Source organism: Anas acuta, chromosome 2 (genome assembly GCF_963932015.1).
Source record: "Anas acuta chromosome 2, bAnaAcu1.1, whole genome shotgun sequence".
NCBI classification, from domain to species: domain Eukaryota; kingdom Metazoa; phylum Chordata; class Aves; order Anseriformes; family Anatidae; genus Anas; species Anas acuta.
In genome coordinates this window covers 48,566,333-48,579,539 of record NC_088980.1, presented here as the reverse complement: position 1 = coordinate 48,579,539, position 13,207 = coordinate 48,566,333, and the positions used below count along the sequence as shown (strand labels likewise).

Genomic DNA, 13,207 nt, shown 5'->3' with positions numbered 1-13,207 from the left:
AAAATTCACTCCATTAAGTGTCACCTTCCCCCCCCCACATCCCCCCCCCCACCCCCCCCAAGGAGGCTGTAAAAATTCTGCATATAACAACAGCAGTAATTCTAGTATGGAGGCTGAAGTTTTCGAGGTGTGCACTTGGGATCAGACTGGCCTTTCTAGCATGATTCCGTAAGGGGTTTCTCTTGCTGTAAGCTGTGAAGCTGCTAGCTAGAAACCTCAAGTGAGTTTGTTGTGTATCATAGCAGCTTTCAAAGCTATTTAATTTATGCTTTTGATTAATGCAGCCTCAACAGCACTCTGTTATCCTGCATGCATAAAAGCAAGTTAAAGTCGCCTTTTCCACACTCTCCCTGGACTGAGGTGTACTGTGTTTCCCTGGTCACAGAAACATAGCTAGTAGTTTTGAGCAGCACAGATGCTGCTGTCAAAATGAAATAAGCCTGAATTAGTTTCTCTGCCTGTGCAGGGCATGCATCTCATCTAATATTTTGTTGTTACTTATATCCTTGTTAATTCACAATGTTCAGGCACAAAGCACAGGAGGACCTGCCAAGTTCTGCTCAGTGCAAGGCTGAGGCAAATAGCTTAAGAACTTGAGGATATAGCATAGTAGTTCTGTCCCTTGAGACTTTTTTGGATTTAATCTGAAACTTATTTATCAGAATACTCTTTCCCAAGAGGTGTTTCCCATTAAAGGGTTCTGAGGAACGCCATCCTGAGAGCTGTCCAGTAGGAGAAAGCGAATGCTGGACAATATAGAGCAGCTCACACTGTGCTCTCATGTTGTGAGTGAAAGGGATGCTCCATGGTGTCCTCTGGAAAGTACACATATTTGGATTTAATATTATTAAATGCCTATAATTGTCCAACTCAGTTGCCCATTTCAAGACTATGAACCAGTGTCCCTAGTGCCACCTCACATCACACTCAGCCAGTTCCATCTGACACCTTCAGAACTTTTTTTTTTTTTTTTTTTTCCCTGTGTTAGCAGGCATATCTGAAAAGTGGGGATACCAGAAAAAAGCCCTAAACACAACTACCAAAATTAACCTCTGTGTATGTTTTAGTGTATAACATCAGGTGCCTAAGGATAATAATATAAGAACTGCCAGATAATAAAACTGTACAATAAAAACATTATCAAAATTAAAAAGTCTAGTTTCTGATTGCAAAGTGTCCTGTTCTTTGACTTCTGACTCTTATTACAGGTGCCAGTAAGAATAAATGGCAAATCACAATCAAAATCATATAATGCCAAAAATGAGGAGCTCGACCAAAATATATCTTTTTAGATACAAGGTGTATATATGCATATTTACTCCCTAAAGCATCTCAGTAATTTCTCTTCATTAGATGAAGATGCCTAATGCTGCAAAATTTTATTACAGAAGTCTTTGTAATATAGAGGATCTACAGTATGCAACATTACTGAGAGCTGCCTGTACGGTATTAGAACAGTGCAGGTGTCCTTGCAGTCAAAATGACTGCAATTTTATTAATTGTTGCCAGAGGAAAGGGAAGCTTACCAGCTTGTACATTTATGTATCTAAATTCGGAAAAGATAGAGGCATTGGGAATTTTTTAACATCATCTCAGAAGAAAACTGGTATTTTCATTCATATTAGAAAGAGAATTTCAGTAGAGATTCTCTCCCCTTATACTCTGATCCAAAGAAAATAATGTTGCTATTAGCAAATCATGTACTTTTATTTCCAACTCAAAAAAAGTATGATACTTTAAAATGTTCTCCAGCACAGTGTTAAACTGTCAGTGTTAACATAAAATATTATATTACCAGTGTGTGCTTGCTTGTGATTATGTTTAAAGTCTTTCACCGCTTGTTTCACTAGCTCATGGAAAGGTAATGGTGTTTTTAGTTCTTTTTTTCTTTTTTTTTTTTTATGAAAAAATAATATTAAGGTAGTTTCTCATTAAGAAAACAAACAAACAAACACACAAACACAGAAAGCAATTTCCTATTGTTGTTAAAAATGAGTGCTAGTAATATATGGAGAGTATCCCAAAATTTCCTCAATTAAAAGAATTAATGGAGCTGAGACAGAAGAAAAATATTTCCATAAGATAGGACATGCATTTAACATTTACAGAATTAAAGACTGTCCCTTTCTCTTCAAGTAAAGTGTTAATGTAATGGCAATCAAAAGAAAATAGACGTGATGAGCACCATGGAAAAAAAAAAAACAACAAAACAACAAACAAACAAACAAACAAAAAACGGTTACTTTATTATACTCAGTGGCATTTCTGCGGTATACTTACTGTATAACCACCTACTGAAGAGTAAGGTATTTCAGTGTGACCCTATTTGATGTAATACAAAGGCTACATTCCTTTAGGGAATGAAGTATACCCAACTGCATCTCTAAGGTCATTCACAACACCTTGAATATAATATTTTGTTTAAAAACAAACAAACAAACAAAGAAAAACATATTTATGATATTGTATTTAAGATTTTTTAAACAATCTATTTGTAATAAGTATTTAGGAGCATTTTTAAAGAAAACTTTCTGAAACGCAGTAAATCAGCTACGTGGCTGAGCAGTAGCACTATGAATGGTTAAGTGGCAACCAATTACACCATTGCCTAGAATCAAAACCCAGTTGCTTTGATGACAGATCATTCAAAAGGACATTGGGAACAGGACTTGACACTGACAGCCAAAAGGAGGAAAAAGAACTGGCTGGATAGCCGGGCCCAAAGAGTTGTGGTAAATGGAGCCAAGTCCAGTTGGAGGCCAGTCACTAGTGGCGTCCCCCAGGGCTCGGTGCTGGGGCCGGTCCTCTTTAACATCTTCATCAATGATCTGGATGACGGCATTGAGTGCACCCTCAGTAAGTTTGCAGATGACACCAAGCTAAGTGCGTGTGTCGATCTGCTCGAGGGTAGGAAGGCTCTGCAGGAGGATCTGGATAGGCTGCACCGATGGGCTGAGGTCAACTGTATGAAGTTCAACAAGGCCAAGTACCGGGTCCTGCACCTGGGGCGCAATAACCCCAAGCAGAACTACAGGCTGGGAGAGGAATGGTTGGAGAGCTGCCAGGCAGAGAAGGACCTGGGAGTGATGGTGGACAGTCAGCTGAGTATGAGCCAGCAGTGTGCTCAGGTGGCCAAGAAGGCCAACGGCATCCTGGCTTGTATCAGAAACACTGTGACCAGCAGGGCTAGGGAGGTGATCGTCCCCCTGTACTCGGCTCTAGTGAGGCCGCACCTCGAGTACTGTGTTCAGTTTTGGGCCCCTCGCTACAAGAAGGACATCGAGGTGCTTGAGCGGGTCCAGAGAAGAGCGACAAAGCTGGTGAGGGGCCTGGAGAGCAAGTCCTATGAGGAGCGGCTGAAGGAGCTGGGCTTGTTCAGCCTAGAGAAGAGGAGGCTCAGGGGTGACCTTATTGCTCTGTATAAGTACATTAAAGGAGGCTGTAGCGAGGTGGGGGTTGGCCTGTTCTCCCACGTGCCTGGTGACAGGACGAGGGGGAATGGGCTAAAGTTACGCCAGGGGAGTTTTAGGTTGGATGTTAGGAAGAATTTCTTTACTGAAAGGGTTGTTAGGCACTGGAACGGGCTGCCCAGGGAGGTGGTGGAGTCACCATCCCTGGAAGTCTTCAAAAGACGTTTAGATGTAGAGCTTAGGGATATGGTTTAGTGGGGACTGTTAGTGTTAGCTTAGAGGTTGGACTCGATCTTGAGGTCTCTTCCAACCTAGAAATTCTGTGGTTCTGTGATTCTGTGATTCTTTCCACCCTTCCCTGAGCCATGTGGAAGGTTTCTTCCAACCATGAACATGTGGCCCTGAACAGAAAAAGCTGCCTTTGCCCTTTTGGGGGTGATGGTGGGACTTTGGTGGTGTAACTACAAAATCAGTCACTCAGAGCCCCCTCAGCCACCTCTGTGATCTGTTTTTGTGACAGCTGTGATGCAGCTTTGCTCTGCAATGCCCAGGTATCTGAAGCTCCCCAGCATGGCCCCTCTGCAGACTTTCTACTCCCTGGGACTGCATCCAAGATTTCTGACCCTGTGGGATTTTTTTAGAGTCACACTGGATTCCAGCTGTGTAAAAATCCATTTAGTATCTTACTTTACTAAGACACTGCAGCATGTTTCTCAATCAACTAAAACTTTCTCTAGGATTGTTTTTTTTTTGTTTTTTTTTTTTTTTTTTTTTTTTTTTTTGCAAGAAAATGTCCATACATTACAAAAGGTTGGGATTAAGGGCTTCCATAAACTCTAGACTGAATTCTGAATTCTCAAGAAACAGCGTTCAAAACATTTTAATATTCAAGACATCACAGGAGCAACCTTCCTCTAAGCTGATTTTGTAACTGACTTCTACAGTTTTGTAAGAATATCTAGAGAAGAGTAAATTTAGTAAGAACTATAAAAGAAGAGGGAAACTTCTCCATAGGAGGCAGGATGTGGGCTTGCCACAGAGATCTGTGTACACATTAAGCAAGTAACTGCTGTCTGCTTAGGATTTCTACTTCACCCAGCCCTGTACTAGCTACTGAAGGCAGCCATACCATACTGTTTATTTCAAAAATAAATTCAGATTCAGAAAAGACCATTCACTTAAAAGAGTAAGCATATTTCATTTCAGATGAGCTGAAAAGACTACATAAAGCAACAAATCATCTGTAGACAAAGTATAAACCATTGCACAACATACAGTAAAATTATAAACTTACTACATGTTAAATTATACAAGCTTGCAAAATATATTCCACATTGTAACCCAGATATTTTTGTTCTCTCTTATTCTGTTTATAAAACAGCTGTAAAAGAAATCCTAAACAGATATGGGTGGCAGGCTGATTTATGCATCTTCTACATACTTGTGTATTTACCGTAGGACTAATGCTCTGGAGTGGCACAATAAGGCAAAGACCAGCAATGATGTAGAAAAGTATGCTAAACCTTTGATATGGATTTTGTGAACAAGCAAACTTGTTGAATTATGAGTTCCTGTATTTTTTTCAGGCTAAAATCTTTGTGAATCTGTAGGAAAGGAACTGTTTGGTTGGTTGGTTGGTTGTTGTTTTTTCTCTTTTGTGTTTTCATAGGCTCTTGATTTAGTATTTCATTCATTGTGTCTAAGGAGGAAAAAAAGACACTAATTACTTTCTAGGAATAGAACCCTCTCTACCTGATCATGTAAGAAAAACAAAAAATGTATGCTTTGACATGCCACAAATAGATCTGGATAACCACATTAATCAAAGTGTGCAGACAAGTATCACTCTCCAGCCACATAACACAGTTCCATGATGAAGAACTGTATGTATGACTGCTCTGCACCCTGCTTCTTCCCTTTTCCTGAGGTTTGCCATAGATCTCATTTCAGTGCATGTAAAGCAGCAACAGAGCAACTGAGCCCTGCAGGTGTTGTTCAGATCAGGCAGTGCTTGCTGCAGAGGCGCTTCCATTCCTGCCCTGGAAGGCAACTAACTGCAGACTCCATTTGGTCACTCCAAATGGACTTTCTGTCTCTCAATGATTTCCTCATTCAGATTTCACACACAAAAAAATCCATTTTTGTCATTGCCACTAGAGGGATCTGAGCAGTGTTTTCTTCTCATGTTCTCCTCCATTGCTGTACTTTACACTTGAGAGGAAGGCCAGAACAATTAGTCTCAGTATTGCTTAATTTTTTCTTTTTAGTTGGACACCTCTCTTGAGTCTGATAATATAATGTACATTATTTATATATTTTTCCCTATAAATTACTTTACTAATATTAGAGCTAACTGGTATTTGTTTATTAATACTTGTTTAATGCCTGTGGCATCTAGGATTCCCATGCAAACACAAGCCAGGGTTACTTACTCTCTGAGGTTAGACAGAACTACTTGTGTTCTTGCTATAGCTTTAGTCCTGTCATTTTCTGAATTACCTGTTAGCTAGTGAAGTACAGAATTAATTAAAAAAAAAAATCATCCCTTAAATGGCATGGTTTTTTTTTTTTTTAGTTCACAACCTGTGCGAAAAAAGATCAAGATAGCTTTTCAAATATGATGGGAAAGGTGAATGGTGAACTGATGCTGATGACAAAAGTGGATCTTCATATCTGCATTCTGTGCTACATCACACAACGTACATTTCAGGTAATGTTTTTTTTTTCTTTCCTATTTTTCATTTTTGATCTATTTTCTTGTCCCTTCCCTTCCCTTCCCTTCCCTTCCCTTCCCTTCCCTTCCCTTCCCTTCCCTTCCCTTCCCTTCCCTTCCCTTCCCTTCCCTTCCCTTCCCTTCCCTTCCCTTCCCTTCCCTTCCCTTCCCTTCCCTTCCCTTCCCTTCCCTTCCCTTCCCTTCCCTTCCCTTCCCTTCCCTTCCCTTCCCTTCCCTTCCCTTCCCTTCCCTTCCCTTCCCTTCCCTTCCCTTCCCTTCCCTTCCCTTCCCTTCCCTTCCCTTCCTTTTTTATTTCTTTTGTTTCCCTTTTTTTTATTTTCTTTTCAATATTTCATATATATGTCATCAATCAATCAATGTGAAACATAATCAAAAGATTTGTTTTGTTACTGGTAATCAATTGAATCAGAGGGGAGGGTGAAAACACTGAAAAAATATTAAAATGGTTTTAAAACTGTCAGGGAACACTTTAGCTGTCACTGCTACAGTGCTAGCATTGGTCAAAGAAGCTGGTAAGAGCAGAAAAGCTTCTACATTTTCTTGTTTGAAACTTGCAGGTCAATAGTGACTGAAAATAATTACATTGGATTGTAGCCTCAGTCCAGTTCCTGGTGGACAAGTGTCCATGTCACAGAATCCACCATTGCAATTGGCAATAGTTGGCAGGCTCAGCAGAGAAGCCAAGGATTGAACGGGCATGGAAATTAAACTATTCTCCTGCCCCTAATTATGGTCCTTTCAAGTCATCTTTGAAAAACATTGTTTGGGAAAAGTTGCACAGCTGTTGGCAGTGCTGAACATGTCTTGTGGATAAACATAGCATTTCCATTTCCAATGTCTTATTCTGGCACATTTTGTAACCTTAAAAGTCACAGAAGAGGGGAAAAAGATATATATATATATATTTTTTTTTTTTTCATTGCAGTAGTAGTATTTTTTTATTATTATTTTTTAGATAAAATCTGCAGTTCTTTCCTTCTTCCAAAATGTGTGCTATGCTGTTTTCAAATATTTTTGAAATAACTGTTAAGAGAAAGGAAGAATCTAGATTTTTATTGTTCTTATGAAGCCATTGTTTTGGTCTCTTGTCACTATATATTTTGGTAGAAAGGTGATTATTTTTCTTAAATGAATTACCTAAACATGGATTTCTTTGCTTAAATATGGCACAGGTGGTCTAATTGATTTCCTGGGACTCTTGTGCTCAAGGACATATCTGGAGCCATGGGCCAATCATTCATTTCTCAATAGGATCTTTAGTTTAAAACCTGATGATAAGAATGTTCTAGTCTAACATTAGTTGGAACTGGACCTAAAAAAGTCATATGAGCATTATCAATTTTAATCTCCATAAAAAGAGTAATTGTCTAGCATTTTTTGAGAGGGGTTGAAAGACCTAAGTAAAGTTTGTCAACTGCCTGCACACAACTTCAACAGTTTCTAGTTTTTGGAGGGGAAGAATGTTCTATTTTATTTTTAGGGAACAATAATGTGTACATAACATAGCTTTTCAAAATACTGATCAATTCCAGTGGGTTTCAGCTCAGGTGACTTGCCTTCTGGAATATTGCACTTTTTTTTTCATTTATTTTTTTTTTTTCCCCCAGGATGATGGGGGAGAGGAGGGGATGGGAGACAACTCTAGAAAGCCCCTAAAAAAATTATTGACCAGGTACTTCAGCTTTATGTGGGTTTAATATTTTGATGACAGATAGTATTAGATAGGTTACTATGCTCTATATTAAAAGGCAAATACTTATAGTGGCTGTGTTTTTGTTGTTGTTTATTTGTTTGTTTGTTTGTTTTTAATGTTGTATAAAGTCTAGTATGTACAGGTACACCTTGATATGTAGTTCATTGCATATACCCTGTGCATATTGGAAATTTTTGGCACTTTTAAATGTCATTTTAATGTATTTAGAAATTCACATATTTGCAGGTACTTAAGGTTTTTTGTTTACCCCTGAAATTTTCTTTAATCTATAATTATAATATATTCTCTTTGGCTCTCTGGGTTGAGGGTACAGATGGAATTGAGCTAGAAGATGCGGGTTGATGCACATGGACCCTGGGAAAACAGAGGGGCTAAATTTGCTGTCTGAAATGAGGCTTTTGGTAGAAATGAATCTGGAAATGTTCTTTGCTGATATTCTGTAGTAGTGTAGCTAAATCTTTTTTTACAGTGTCTTTGTAAACTTTGTTAGGTACAACTTTTAGTGATGTATTTTCTTATTCCATCTAGAGAACTTACTTTTGTTTAGTTACACTACATTTGACAAGTTATATCAATGCTCTGAAGACTGGTCAATGACCCCAGTGTACCAAGCATATATGTTATTGCTGTATCCTTGGCAATAACAAGCATGCAATCTTTGCTTTGCTCTGTTAAAATTTTGCTTTTTGGACTATTTTTAATGGCCACATGAGAGCATTCTTATTGTTCTAATGTCTTCCTTGTTTATAACAGAATAATTAAATTTATAATCAGCAGCTTTTAATGATACATTAATATATCAAGAAGTCTGGAAGCAACTTGTTAGTGGAACTAACTTCTAATTGAAAACAAGCTTCTTGGTGTCTGAGGCATAGAAGCCTGAAGCAAAATACCAAACAAAAAGAAAAATGTATCCTTTTTGAAAAGATGTGATTTGTTGCTTCCTGTTAGGCATTAAATGTAGAATCAATTGGCACATGATCACTGAGCTCCATGTATGGTCTGAAAAGTTTTCTAAGATAAATAATCAGAGAAAAGCTTGTTTCAAAGCCTACCTGAGTAACTTTACAAGTCTTTCAAAGCAGTAGTACTATGCTTCCATTGGTATTCACTTAAATCAGTTTTCAGTGCCTCTGACTGCAGGTTCGCTTTTACCATTGAGATAGATTCCTTGTCAGAGAAAGATAGACTTGTTCTAATCATCTGGAATTTAAAGATAAATCCCCTAAGACCCAGTTCCTCTGCAAGGCCTCCAACATGCTGCAGCAGCTGGCCTAATGCAATGGATCCAAATGACTGAAGGCATGTAGAAGCTACCTTTTCCCAGAGTACATGTGGATGAGCCAAGTTCTTCCAACAAAACCAACTAGATTTGTGTTTTCATTATCCAACATAAATTGGATACCTAAGTCAAGTTATTTGGTGTTCAACCACATAGTTGGAGTAGTTCAGAGTGGCTGAATATTGATAGTCTACCTTTTCTGATACCTACGTTCACTTTTCTTTATTCCCTTTTTTGTCCCTTTTGTTCATCATATACCCCTAGGTGAATTATAATCATGCTTTGATGCACAGGATTTGGTGCTTGCCAGTTTTGGGGTTGGGAGGATGGGAGGGTTGTTGGGTTTTGGTTTGGTTTGGTTTGCTTGGATTTTTTTTGTCTCTCCTGTGCTGTCTTCTCTTATGTCTCTCAAGATTATTATTATTACTGTTTTTTTAAGAAACATAAATTTTACATAATTTAAGAAACAGAAATTTAACAAACATAAATTTTTAATACATTAAAAAAATGTTCATGTTTTAGAGCTGGATGGAGGTTTGAAGAAGACAAGAGAGTTGTGAGCTGATAAACAAAGCTGATAAACAAGCTCTTCATCTTTATGTCATCAACTGTAGCACAGCTATTTCTTGACTTTTGATGATGTAGACGTTTTTATATAATTTTCAGATCTATGATCTGTACCCATCATTGCTCAAAGTTTAAGATATCTGCTGGCAATACAGTTTTAAAATTCCTTATAATTCTGAAATTGTATCTTGTTCTTCTTGAAGGAGTACTGATTTTGAAGGTTAAAAACTTTGGGTGTTCTGTATTAAGAAGGTAGCTATCTAAACAGGCCGGGAGCAGTAATTTCTTACACAATTATATGATGTTGCCTGAATGTGGTACTGAGCTGACGGTACAAATATATTTCTTCTTGGTCACATGTATGCATCATAAAATATTATTATCTCTTGGTCTATTATCACTCTTGGTCTATTATCACTCTTGGTCCTAATCAGCTTCTTTCATAAAGGTCCTTCCCATGTGCTGCTATTTAACATTGTTGTTTTTCAGCATCTCTTGCTCTGATCTCAATTTGATTATATCTTTTTTTTTTTTTTTTTTTTTTCATGAACGAGATAAATATTTTATTAGACTCTAAGGTCTATGTTTTACTGTCCTCTTGTGCTTCATCTGACAAGGCCAGGAGATTAATCATAGAATATATCCCTGCATCTTCCTCTCTTTTATTTTGTCTAATGATACCTTGAGAATTGTCTGCATGCAATCAAATTTATGAAAGACCTATTAAGGCAGAATTCTGCCTCCCTCCAAAGTGATATTTTAATGAAACTACTCTGTGAGATCAGATACAGAGTTTACAGAGTTTGCTAAGGTTTTAGGATAGAAATTAACATTTATTTTCTGATTCTAGTTTTATAGAGCCATGTATTTATTTAGAATGCTAAAAAACTGAAGTGTGTACTTTTTACTTGATCTTTTGCAAGGTGCTGTTGACATGTATGCGCTATCTCAATCTACACATGCTGGACACCACACATTTATGATTTTTGTAGCTCAAGTGTAAAGGGAACTGCTGCCTCTCAACAACTGTTGTATGCTCTGTATGTGAGAAAACTGGTGATTCTCTATAACACTATGAAGTTACTGCTGACAAATGATGGCAATTTAATTTGTATCCTATAAACATGTATATTGCACAGTGCAAGTGCCTTGGCTGTTACGTATTTTTATCCACTTCCTGCTCTGAGCATCAAACATATTATTAATGTACACTTGTACTATTGTCCTCTACTAATAATCATTTCTATTCAGATAGACATATATTCATTCATGATTTGGAAAGAAAATGTCAGAAAATATGATATTAAAAGAATGAAAATAAAGGTCATCTGTGGTTTGCAGCATTCACTCTAAAAATAAGAAAACTTGATGATAGGTTTTGCTAAGGAAGATAGAAATTGAAGTTCCCATGTTAACAACGATTAGGCCCCTAACTTCATTGAATATTCCTAATTTATTTTGAAAAGTTAGAGGTAATGTTTAAAACCAGTTGTCTAATAATAAGTAAATATTACATTAAAAAAAAAAGTTTTCCTCATAATAAAATAAATCTGGTAATTTATTTGAAACTATTTTATAGAATATGTTTTTGATTTATTACAGTCTATCTGTAACAAACCATATTAAATCTTTGTGAAACAAACAAACAAAACCAACAAACAAACAAAACAGACAATATATCGTCCTGATTTTGGCTGGGATAGAGTTAATTTTCTTCTTAATAGCTGGTATGGTGCTGTGTTTTGGACTCAGGATGAGAATAATGTTGATAACACACTGTTGATAACACAAATGATGTAGTTCACTTGTTTTGTATAATAATAGTTAATAAATTATAAATTATTAATAAATCATTATTATTGTTGTTGTTGTTATTCTTGTTCCTGTTCTTAATCCCCCCCCCCTTTTTTTTTTTTCTGTCCATGGAGAGGACATGAGGAAATGGGATGGAAACTCTGCCTGGACCTTAAAGGCACAGGTATGTGAGCTGCAATAAAAACAAAACAAAACAAAACAAAACTTTTCTTTTTTTTTTTAGGAAAATTGCTGCCCCACTTTTGAGTGGACAGTTTCCCCAACAGTGTAGGTCGGTTCTGACCTTAATAAAGAGACTTCTAATTCATAGTTACAAGGAGTAACAAATGTTATGACCAGGCCTAGAGGGGCTCTGCCTCCAGGCAGGGGGAGGAAAGACACAGTCAGTTTTATTGAACAGTGTGGATTCAATAGCTTGGCATATCAGACCCACAGAAGTATAAAGCTCTAGCGGACACCTGTGCACAGTATATCCTAATACCATCAAGCTATAAAGGGGCAGAACCCATCTGTATTTCAGGAGTGACAGTGGATCCCAATAGCTAACTCTACTGGAAGCCAAAGTACTGGGAATGAGTGGCAAGAGCACCCCATTGTGACTGTCCCAGAGGCTGCATGCATCCTTGGCATAGACTGCCTCAGGAGACCTGGAATGGTACTGTTGGGCTTTTGGTATGGCTGCTCTGGAGACAGTGGTAATTAAAAAGCTATCTACCTTGCCCAGTCTCTTGAAGGCCCCTTCTGTTATGGGGTTGCTGAGGGTTGAAGAACAGCAGGGGCTGATTGCTACCACAACAATGCACCGGCAACAATATCACACCAACAAAGCCTCCCCGATTCCCATCCATAAGCAGATTCATGGACTGGAGACTTAACACTGAAGTGATAAGCAAGTCTCACTCACCCTTTCCTAGTCCCATATGGCCATTGCCAAAATTTAATGGAGCGTGGAGACTAGCAACGGACAATCATGACCTGAATAAAGTCACATAACCACTGAGTTCTGCCATGCTGGACATGCAAGAAATTCTGTATGAACTGGAGTCAAATACACTAGGTGGTGTGCCACAATTGAAATTGCTAATGTGTTTTTCTCAGTCCCTTTGACAGAAGACTGCAGGCCACAATTTGCTCTCAATTGGAGGGGCATCCAGTACACCTGGAACCAACTCCCCCAGGGGTAGAAATAGCCCGACCATTTGCTATGGATTGATCCAGACTGCACCAGAACAGGGGGAAGCTCCTGAACACCTGCAATGCATTGATGCCATCATCATGTGGGGCAACACAGCAGAAATTTTTGAGAAAGACAATAAAATAGTTCAAATCCTTTTGAAAGCTGGTTTTACCACAAAACAAAGTAAGGTTAAGGGACCTGAACAGGAGATCCATTTTTTAGGAATAAAATGGCAAAATGGACATTGTCTGATTCCAATGGATGTGATCAACGAAATAACATTATGTCTCAACCAACTAGCAAAAAAGGAAATACAAACTTTCCTAGGTGTCTTTTTTTTTTTTTTTTTTTGAGAATGAAATATTCATAATTACAGCCTGATAATAAGTCCTTCATATCAAATGACCCAGAAGAAGAATGATTTCAACTGGGGTTCTGAGCAATAGCAAGACTTTTTAACAAATTAAATGGGAGATAGTTCACGCACTAGCCCTTGGACCTGTCCAGG

General features: G+C 37.9%; 1 long non-coding RNA gene across 1 annotated transcript in view; it reads left to right on the top strand.

The window, feature by feature from the left end:
- Positions 1–11,459, top strand: part of LOC137851710 (uncharacterized) — a 40,869-nt gene extending 29,410 nt beyond the window's left edge. The window contains exons 2-3 of the long non-coding RNA XR_011093381.1: positions 5,986–6,120; positions 9,663–11,459. This is a non-coding gene — a long non-coding RNA (uncharacterized lncRNA). The remainder of the gene's footprint in view (positions 1–5,985; positions 6,121–9,662) is intronic.
- The last annotated feature ends 1,748 nt before the right edge of the window (positions 11,460–13,207 follow it).